General features: G+C 53.7%; 1 pseudogene; it reads left to right on the top strand.

The window, feature by feature from the left end:
• Positions 1-773: 773 nt before the first annotated feature.
• Positions 774-10047, top strand: LOC131554971 (zinc finger protein 271-like; annotated as a pseudogene).
• Positions 10048-10473: the final 426 nt, after the last annotated feature.

Below are 10473 nucleotides of genomic sequence, written 5' to 3'. Positions count from 1 at the left end.
CTCAGATCCCTCTGGATGTCCAGAGTTGCTGAGAACCCCGTCGGGGGGCTTGGAGACCCTGGCATTCTGCCCGGAACACCTGGGGATTTGATTTGAGCCTTCCAATGAATTGCCAGCCTGGCATGGGGATGTGAAAGACACACAGGTTTGAATGGTGCATTAATAAAGTATTCACAGGGTGAAAATGTAGATTTTAGGATTTTTGGTATAGGGGTTATGGGGACAAGATGGAGGAATCAGGGCGTGTCCAGTCCTTCTTTCTTCTTCTTGTTCTCCATTTTCTGCTGTGATGTTGGCACTTGGGGATTGGTTTAGAATAGAAGTGCACTGTCCAACATAGGTGATAGGTATTGGAAATTAAAAGTAAATATGATATACGTAATTTGTAGTATAAAAGGACGACACTGCCTCGGGGGTGGTCAGAGTGCCTGTGGCTGCCTTGCAAAAAGAAAATTTTGTAGATAAGAAATAATAAACAACCTGAAGACCGAAAAAGCGAAGAGTCCAGACTCATTCTTCAGAGTGCGGGCTGCTGCAGAACCATCCCACATATCTCGGGGCTGAGAACAGACAGCTGACCTGGGTGGGCTCCAGGCAGGCAGCTCCCAGGCTGGGATTGCTCCCAGGAGGGCACTGATAAACCCCTTGGGAAGCAGCCAGAACAGCCCAAAGAAGCAGCAGCCACTCTCAAGGCCATCCAGAGAGCTGCTGCCGAAGGGACTCGTAGCAGAACAGTCCGGAGCGGAGCCAGAAGGTGCCCTGGATCCTCTCTCCTGAGAACTGCTGGCCGGTGACCAGGAATCTTTGGACTGCCCTGACGACTCAGATTTGGTAAGAAGGTCAAAATTAAGAACATGGGGGGCACATATTCCCAAGAACAGTTAAGGATTTTGTCCGCCTTACAGGGCGTGGCAGAGGCACATCCCATTGCAATTTCAAAGAAAGAACTTAGAGATCTTTTGTTATGGGTACGCTGTAATTATCCGTACTCGGAACTGTTGTTTGAAGTAGGATTCTGGCAATAAATTAACAGGCATCTTTATCATTCAGCTACTAGAAACGATGAAACGGCCACGAAACTTTTACCACTTGCACGGGTGATGTTGGAGGTACCCTCAGCAAAATCTAGAAGGGTTGCCAAACAGCAGCTTGTTAAAACTCCCACAGGGGCAGAGGGAGGGGAGCAAAGACTGAAACGGAGGTTGTTGTCTCTTGTTCCAATTGTCCCAAGGAAACAGAAACAGCTCCCATAGAAGGGGAGCAGGAGGGAACTCCATCACCTCCGATTCCCTCATTACCCCGGAAGCCCACGGGACCCTCCAAAACGCCCAGAATCCCCAGATATTTCAGGGTTATCGGGCTCCGACTCAGACACCCTCTCACTCCCGGGAGAGCTCAGGGCTGAAACTTCCCCAAGCGAAATCAAGGAATCGGGACTGCGCCATTATCGGGGCGCGTCCTCCCGATTCGCAGGAGCCAAAGGGACACAGGGTAGGGAAAACAGCAGAGTCGGGCCGGGGGGCCGAAGTGGGACCAGAGGGGGCAAAGCTCTCTGGCGGCGGGCGCGGTCCCGCGGGCGGCGGCCTCAGGCGGCGGCGGGGCAGCGGCGAGGGGGGGGGGGAAGGACCCGGTGGGAGACTCGGGAGCTGCCGCGGTTTGCGCGGGCGCGGCGCCGGTACAGCAGCGGCGATTTCAGGCGGCGCGGTGCCAAAAGCGCGGGCGAGGCGCGGAACTCGCGAGACACCCGGGGGGGCTCCCAGGCCGGGCCCACAGCGTCAGACGCGAGGGACGAGCCCGGCGGGACAGCTGCACAGTCCCAGCCGGCACCCGTAGGCAGGCGCGCGGTGATGACGCCGTACCCGGATTCGGGACGCGGAGATCTGCCCGAATCGCAGCGCGGGCAGAAGCCCAGCGGGAATTGCGCGCGCCGGTGGGGATGCGGATACAGTGCCGGGGGAAGAGGAGGGGATTCAGGAACGGATCAAACCGGGGGGGGAAACATCGGAGGCGGAACGGGAAGGAGACAGTGACGTCAGTCTAGGGGAGGCAGGAGGCGTTCCCGAGCGGCTGAGCGCGGTCGGAGGCGGGTCCGCTCCCCTGTGACGGCACGGGCAGGGAAGGGGCGTGCTCGGGGCTCGGTCACATCCCGGGGCTCCGCCCCCTCTCCGGTTCCCGTCCCTCCAGTCCCACTCACATCATGCTTTAGCAACAATAGCCCATCAAATTCCCAAAAATAGGAATGCTTTACATTAGGTACAAGAACTGTGACAACCTGGCTTAGCTGTGCCATGAAGCTCTGCTTCAGTATTTTCCAAAACTGAAACCACATATTCTTCTTCAGCCAGCTGAACCTTGGTTTCCTGCAGATCTTTCTGTGTTTCTTCCAGTTCTTTCTCCTTCATCTGCAAATCTGTTTTACACTGTTCATTTTTACTGGTCTTAAACCTAAACTACAGGTTTGTATAGTCTTTGTAACAACTGCAAATATCAAGCCAACACCATTCTCACTGTAATAATTGCTTGCTTCTCCTCTCAAAAGATAAGAGCAAACACCATTACAGCACAAGGAAAAGAATCCCACTGAACAAACAAAACCAGATAGACTGAGAAGAGCCAGTAATAGAGGAGTTACCTGTACCAGTAAATTAATATCTACATTTCTCTTCAACAAGGAGCTCCAATTTTTGTGTCATTTGTTAAAAGGAAGCTCATCACCTCTCTCATTCTTTGTTCCTAAGCAGATAGATACCTGTCAGCTGAGATGATATCATTTTACAAGCAGATTCTGTGCTGAAAAATCAGCAAAAAAATATAATAGCAGACATGAAAACAGCTTTAAAAATAAGTACTGCAACATGCAATTTCACATACATTATTTCAAATTCCTGACTTCAAGGATTAGGAAGTTTCCATTCTTGATTAATTGGGGAACTTTAAAACCACCACCAACAAAAACAATCTTCTGACTGTTCTTTCTTCAAACTTTTTTCTTCCTTTTGACAGGAGGAATGAATTTCTTCCATTTTTTGGCAGATTTAAGCCACAGTTGAAAAACATCACTTACCCTTTTCACTTCTTCCTCCATGACACCGATTTTTGTGACTATACTCTGTAATTTGTTCTTCCTGGACTGTCAGCTTTCCGCTAAGGGCTCTCAAGCAAGGATTAAAATAAATGAACAAATTAGTCAAGTAAGAGGTAGTTTTAAGATTTACACTACATTCCCAGTAATTTTGGAAGATTCTATATGAATAGCAAGGGATTTTCACTTAAGGCAGAGAAGATTTAAAGCATTTTCCATTGTAAACTTTCTGTGCAAACCAGCCCTATTAAAAGTGAAGTTAAGTATATCAAGTTTACTTTCCTGTATTAGCTTCCACTGAAAGAAAAAAAAAGGCTGCATGTGTGAATCTGCATGCTGGCTAATGCTTATGGTAAGTTCCAGACATACAAAAATTTCTCAGTGCAAGCCTATTAGATTTTATCTGTATAATCATTAATTTTGAAAGAACAAGTTGAGCAAACGGTTAAATTTTCCTAACTATCTTGAACTTCCTGGATTAAAAATATATCTGAAAGTATTTCTGTATAAGTATAGGTATCAGTACCTGAGATTTGTTGTTAATTATTTTATAGAAATTTTACAGACATACTCAGAGGTTTCAACAGAAAGACAGACTCCACTTTTCTCTCGAGCAGCAGCAAGGTCTCACTTCAGATGCTCAATCTCTTCAGTGTATTCCTGCATGAAGAAACAACCACAGGTAAACATTTCTATTTTGGTTTTGGTAAACATTTCTATTTTGGTTTTGATGTTCAGCTTAACAGATACTTCACAAAGGTAGTTTTGCATTAGCACAGGAGCACAGCACTTCACCTCTGTTCTAAGTTCAGTATAGCACCATTTCAATTCACATCATTGGCTCTATGTAGAGCATTGAAACTTTCCATTTGAAGGTCATACTTGGGTGCATTTCGCAGCTTCCAATAACCTTCCTTAACCCCATTTTTGGTGTCCCTAACCCCATTTCGTTGTCCCTAACCCCACTTTTGTTGTCCCTAACAACATTTTTGGTTTCTCCAACCCCATTTTCATTGTCCCTGACCCCATTTTTGGTGTTCCTAACACCATTTTTTGGTGTCCCTAACCCCATTTTGTTGTCCCTAACCCCACTTTTGTTGTCCCCAACACCATTTTTGGTTTCTCCAACCCCATTTTCATTGTCCCTGACCCCATTTTTGGTGTTCCTGACCCCATTTTCGGTGTCCCTAACACCATTTTTGGTGTCCCTAACCCCATTTTCAGGGTCCCTGACCCCGTTTCTGCCCTCCAGGAGGACATATAGGGCTGGCTGCGGGCACTGGCACCAGCGCTCAGGAGCACACCGAGCTGGTCCGGTGGCAGCAGGGCCTTGTCACCACCTCCTCCCCCGGTGTGACCCCGATGGAAATGAACCCCCCAAAACCATGAGCCCTGGGTGGGGTCCCAAGCCCCATTTTGGGGTCCAGGCCTCCCCAAACTCTAATCTGGGGGTCCCAGCACCCTCTGAACCTTGGTTTTGTAGTCCTGGCCACCCCCAAAACCTTAATTTTGGGGTCCTGGTCCCCTCAGAATCTGAGTTTGGGGTCCTGGCTCCCCCAAAACCCAAATTTTGAGGTCCCGCTTCCCCCTTTCCCCCAGCACAAACCATAGAAAACCGGGGGGGGGCCAGTGCCGCCATTGTACAAATGTAATAAAGCACTCGCTGTACCCCAAAACTGGCCTGGGGGATTTTGAGGAGTCCTGGGGGAGGTTTTGAGCAGACCAGGAGGGGTTTGGGGCTTCCTGGGGGGGAGCTGGGATGTCCTGGGGAGATTTTGGGGAGTCCTAGGGGGGCTTGGGGACATCCTGGGTGGGTTTTGAGATGTCTTGGGGGAATTTGGGCAGTCCTGGGGGAGTTTGGAGCATCCTGCGGGGGAGCTGGGATGTCCTGGAGGGAATTTGGGGGAGTCCTGGGGGGCCTTGGGGGCATCCTGTGGGGAGGTTGGGATGTCCTGGGGGGAATTTGAGGGAGTCCTTCGGGGTTTGGGGGAGTCCTGGGGGTTTTCGGGGTTCCATCCCTTTCCTTGGGGAGGGATTGAAGAGGAGGAGGGAGGGAAGAGAAGGAGGTGGGGAAAGAGAGGAGGAGGGAGGGAAAGGAAGGGATGGAAGAGGAGGAGGTGTGGTTGGGTAGGAGGAGGAGGACGAGGGGGGATGGAAGAGGAGGAGCGGGAGGAAGAGGAAAAGGAGGGACAAAGGCGGATCGAGGCTGACTTGAGGGAACCACGCTTTCGAGCCCTGCCTGTGGGATCATCGCCCCCACGTCGCGCAGGTGAGCGGGGAGGGAGCTCGGCCCAGATATCCCCGAGGGGGTCTGGGTTGGGGTTTTTTTGGGGGAGGGGGATGTTTGGAGAATGAAGAAGTCTAAAGTTGAGCGGAAAAGGCCCCTTGGGTGGACATCGGGGGGTGCCGGGGAGCGCTGCCATTGGCGGGACCTCGAGAACCTGGGCAGGGGGGACTCCTTGGAGCCCCTGCAGCCCAAAGCAGAGAATGAGGGGAGAAGGAGCCCGGGAGCCCAAAAAGCCCCGGCATCCCGAAATGGGGAGAGCGAAGAGGGGGGAGCGCGTCCCCGGGGACGCCCTGAGGGGATCTCCTTGCCCTTGCCTATGGCACGGAGGCAAATCCCGTTTTATCCTTGTCCTTCCTCCCCCAGAGCAGGAGCTGAGCATGGAGAGCAGGGAGGACAAATGCCCGCGGCAGGACCTGGTGGAAGAGGCCGTTTCGAGCGGCTCCACGGCGCAGGAAGCCAACGGGGAGGAAAAGCCCCGGAGATCCCACACGAGGAGGGGCTGCAAACGCAGATCGCGGGGATGTGAGGGGGAAAGAGCCAGCCTGGGCCGGGAAGGCAGCCAAAGATCGAGCCAGAGCTCGGAGCTGGTGCTCCATGAGCAGCTCCATGATAGGGAGAAGCCCCACACGTGCGTGGAGTGTGGGAAGAGCTTCAGGTGGAACTCCAAGCTCATCGAGCATAAGATGATTCACACTGAAGAACGGCCCTACGGGTGTGGGGAGTGTGGGAAGAGCTTCAGCTTCAGTTCCAGCCTGATCAAGCACCGGAAAATCCACACTGGGGAACGGCCCCATGAGTGTGGGGAGTGTGGGAAGACTTTCAGGACGAGCACTCACCTGATCAGCCACCGGATGACCCACACTGGTGAGAGACCCTACAAGTGTGGAGAGTGTGGACAGAGCTTCAGCCGCAAGTCCAACCTGATGCGACACCAGGTGATCCACACGGGGGAGAAGCCCTACCAGTGTGGGGAGTGTGGGAAGAGCTTCAGGTGGAGCTCCGACCTAGTCAAGCACCAGATGATCCACACTGGTGAGAGGCCCCACGAGTGTGGGGAATGTGGGAAGAGCTTCAGCTGCAGCTCCCACCTGACCAGCCACCAGAGGACCCACACTGGGGAAAGGCCCTATGAGTGTGGGGAATGTAGGAAGAGATTCAGCTGCAGCTCCAGCCTGGTAAAGCACCAGAGGACCCACACTGGGGAACAGCCCTATGACTGTGGGGAGTGTGGGAAGAGCTTCAGCCAGAGCTCTGACCTGATCAAGCACCAGAGGATCCACACTGGGGAACGGCCCTACAAATGTGGGGAGTGTGGGAAGAGCTTCAGGTCAAGCTCTGACCTGATCAAGCACCAGAGAATCCACACTGGGGAACGGCCCTATGAGTGTGGGGAGTGTGGGAAGAGCTTCAGGGACCATGACACCTTGATCAGACACCGAAAGATCCACACTAAGGAGAGGCCTTACAAGTGTTTCGAGTGTGGGAATAGTTTTCGGTTCAACTCTCATCTCGTCCTGCACAATCTGAGTCACACAGAGGAGAAGCCCTTCTTCTGCCCCGACTGTGGGAAGGGATTCAAGTACAACTCCCAGCTCGTTGTCCACCAGCGAATCCACACCGGAGAGAGGCCCTACGAGTGTGGGGAATGTGGGAAGAGCTTCTCACAGAGCTCTCACTTGACCCGACACCAATGCAGCCATCGGTAAGGGAAGCCCTGCGAGTGCCCCAAGTGTGGGAAGAGCTTCGTGTGCTGCTCCAGCTCCATCCCCCACTGGAGGAACCACATTCCTTGTGATCCATGTTGGAAACACACCTGGCTGCTTCTCCTTTTGGTTTGGCCCTAATTTTTTTATTTTCTCCCTCTCTCTGCACTCCAGAAGCCTAGATGGATGGATCTGTCACCTCAAAACCACTCAAACACCAGTGAAAACAGCTCAGTCTTAAAGGAAAAGAGTTCAGCTCCACATCAAAGTGGCTTTTTCCCCACTCAAAAAAAACTCTAGCTTGTGACAAACTCACTCGATTCCACAGCCAATGGAGTGAGATGCGGTTGGGAGGAGATTGGGAGAAGTGGGATCCCAATTTCGACCCGTGGGATGGGGATTGTGTGGGGCTGGGTGTGTGAGATGTATTTGATAGTAAATAAAACTCTCAGACTTAGTGATTTCTTTCCCGTTCATGTTCAGTCCGTTGCAGTTCTGTTTGCAGAGTGCCGCCTCCCAGAATGTCCCCTCACGGTTCCGCCCTTTCCCTGCCCCCTTTCCCCTCACGGTTCCGCCCTTTCCCTGCCCCCTTTCCCCTCACGGTTCCGCCCTTTCCCTGCCCCCTTTCCCCTCACGGTTCCGCCCTTTCCCTGCCCCCTTTCCCCTCGCCATTCCAGCCGGTTAGGGGGGAAGAGCAGGGGGAGAAGGAAGAGGAGGGATGAAGGCGGAGAGAGAGCAGCGATGGGAGGAGAAAGAGGTGGGGTTAGGGAGGAGGAGAAGGGATGAAAGGGGAGGGATGGAAGAGGAGAAGGAGGTGGAGATAACACAGAGGAGCGGAAAGGGCGGTGGAAGAGGAGGAGCGGGAGGAAGAGGAAAAGGAGGGACAAAGGCGGATCGACGCTGAGCTCCAGCGGCGGCGCGGTCGAAGCCCCCACCTGTGGGATCATCGTCATCGCTCCCCCCATCGCGCAGGTGAGTGGGGAGGGGGAGCGATGGAAGAATGAAGAAGTCCAAGGCTGAGCGGAAAAGGCCCCTTGGGGGGACATCGAGGGGTGCCGGTGCCGTCCTGCGGGGACGCCCTGAGGGGATCTCCTTGCCCTTGCCTGTGGCACGGAGGCAAATCCCATCCTGTCCTTGTCTTTCCTCCCCTAGAGCAGGAGCTGAGCATGGAGAGCAGGGAGGACAAATGCCCGCGGCAGGACCTGGTGGAAGAGGCCGTTTCGAGCGGCTCCACGGCGCAGGAAGCCAACGGGGAGGAAAAGCCCCGGGGATCCCACACGAGGAGGGGCTGCAAACGCAGATCGCGGGGATGTGAGGGGGAAAGAGCCAGCCTGGGCCGGGAAGGCAGCCAAAGATCGAGCCAGAGCTCGGAGCTGGTGCTCCATGAGCAGCTCCATGATAGGGAGAAGCCCCACACGTGCGTGGAGTGTGGGAAGAGCTTCAGGTGGAACTGCGACCTGATCAAGCACCAGAGGACCCACACGGGGGAACGGCCCTACATGTGTGGGAAGTGTGGGAAGAGCTTCAGCCGGAACTGCCACCTGATCCAGCATCAGTTGGTCCACACGGGGGAGAAGCCCTATGAGTGTGGGGAGTGTGGGAGGAGCTTCAGGTGGAGCTCCGACCTGATCAAGCATCAGATGATCCACACTGGGGAGAAGCCCTATGAGTGTGGGGAGTGTGGGAAGAGGTTCAGGTTGAGCACCCATCTGATCAGGCACCAGGTGACCCACACTGGGGAGAAGCCATATGAGTGTGGGGAATGTGGGAAGCGCTTCGGACAAAGAGAGAGCCTGATCCAGCACCAGAGGACCCACACTGGGGAGAAGCCCTATGAGTGTGGGCAGTGTGGGAAGAGCTTCACCCAGCGCTCCAGCCTGATCCAGCACCAGCTGACCCACACTGGGGAACGGCCACATGAGTGTGGGCAGTGTGGGAAGAGGTTTCCGACCACCTCCAGTCTCGTCTCGCACCAGCGGATTCACACAGACGAGAAGCCCTTCCTCTGCCCCGACTGCGGGAAGGGATTCAGGCAGAACTCCAACCTCATCCAACACCGGCGCATCCACACTGGAGAGAGGCCCTACGAGTGTGGGGAATGTGGGAAGAGATTCAGACTGAACTCCCACCTGATCAGCCACCAGGTGACCCACACTGGGGAGAGGCCCTTCCAGTGTGTTGAGTGTGGGAAGAGCTTCAGCTGGAACTCTGACTTGATCAAGCACCAGAGGACCCACGATGCTGAGAGGCCCTATGACTGTGGGGAGTGCGGCAAGAGCTTCAGCCACCATTGCACCCTGATCAGGCACCAGAGGAGCCACACTGGGGAGAAGCCCTACGAGTGTTCCAAGTGTGGGAAGGGCTTTACGAGCAGCTCCAAACTCCTCAGACACTATTGGGTTCACACAGAGGAGAGGCCCTTCCAGTGCCCTGAGTGTGGGAAGGGATTCAGGCAGAACTCCCAACTTATCACCCACCGGCGCATCCACACTGGGGAGAGGCCCTACGAGTGTCCCCAGTGTGGGAAGAGCTTCTCCAGCAGCTCTAACTTGAGCAAACACCAACGGAGGCACCGGTAAGGGAAGCCCTGCGAGTGCGGGAAGAGCTGTGTGCGCTGCTCCAGCTCCATCCCCCACTGGAGGAGGTACTTTGGGCACAGCCCTGGTCACTCACATGCCCTGTGGTCCGTGTTGGGAACACACCTGGTTGCTTAGCCTTTCGGTTTGTCCTTAATTTCTTTCTCTTCTCAACCTCTTTGCGATCCAAAAGCCAATATCGATGTATCTGTCACCTCAAAACCACTCAAATCCCAGTGAAAACAGCTCAGTCTTTCCCCAAAAAGGCTCAATCCCACCTCAAAAAAACTCAATGCCATACCAAACTAACTAGATTCCACAGCCACTGAGATGGCTGAGATGGGGTTGGGAGGAGACTGGGAGAAGTGGGATCCCAATTTGGAGTGGTGGGATGGGGATTGTGTGTAGGTGGGTGTGTGGGATGTATTTGATAGCAAATAAAACTCTCAGACTTACTGCTTTCTCTCCTGTTCATTTTCAGTCCATTGCAGTTCTGTTTGCAGAGTGTCCCCTCACAGTGTCTGGCCTTTCATGCTGGCATTTGTCCTTGCACCAGCCCCCTGCCCACACCTGTTCTGCCCCCTCCCAGTGGGGCTCAGCCTTCAGCTCTGCTGGGTGTGCCAGTGCATCTCCCTCCTGCAACTCTGGGATATGCTGTCTCTGTTCAAGAGCATCACTAGATTTTATAAAGAGTGCTGGTGACCTCTGGTGTGCTTGAATCTATTGTCAGAGTGACAGCAGCTGGGAAATGCTGCTAGTGGAGTAGGACTTCTTTTTAAGAAGTTACTTTGCACCCAAAAGTAAGTTCCCCCCTACAGTACATAG

The sequence above is a fragment of the Ammospiza caudacuta genome, chromosome 2 (assembly GCF_027887145.1).
Source record: "Ammospiza caudacuta isolate bAmmCau1 chromosome 2, bAmmCau1.pri, whole genome shotgun sequence".
NCBI lineage: Eukaryota > Metazoa > Chordata > Aves > Passeriformes > Passerellidae > Ammospiza > Ammospiza caudacuta.
Note: the sequence above shows the minus strand (reverse complement) of the source record. Positions and strands in the feature narration are given on the sequence as shown.